The following is a 400-nucleotide window of genomic DNA, read 5'->3' as shown; positions in this document are numbered from 1 at the left end:
TGTATGTGAACACACGTCCAAGTCAACTGAATTTAGAGCCTTGCAGTTTTGTATGTGCTGCTCCCTAATAAAATGGAAGCTAAAAATTTAGCTTAGCTAGAAATACAGAGTGTCTTCTAACGTGGACTTGGGGGCTTCTGTGAAGTCCTTTTGAAGTAAAGAAAGCTTTATGTTATTTTCAAGGTGATGCTCTGAACGGGATTTACATTCCAGAGTAGAAGCCTGCATGGTGTTTTTTTGCACTTTTTAAAAAATTACTTCTAATTGTTTGGTTTAAATACAGCATATTTTAAAATAAATATTTTGAATGGTGCCTCCTTCTGAAGTCTTGGAAATCCTGCATTCATTCTCAAACGCTTCTAGTAATCTGTGTGCCTGTAAGAGCTGATTTGTATGCAGA

This window comes from Anser anser (genome assembly GCF_964211835.1).
Source record: "Anser anser genome assembly, chromosome: 1".
Lineage (NCBI taxonomy): Eukaryota > Metazoa > Chordata > Aves > Anseriformes > Anatidae > Anser > Anser anser.
Note: the sequence above shows the minus strand (reverse complement) of the source record.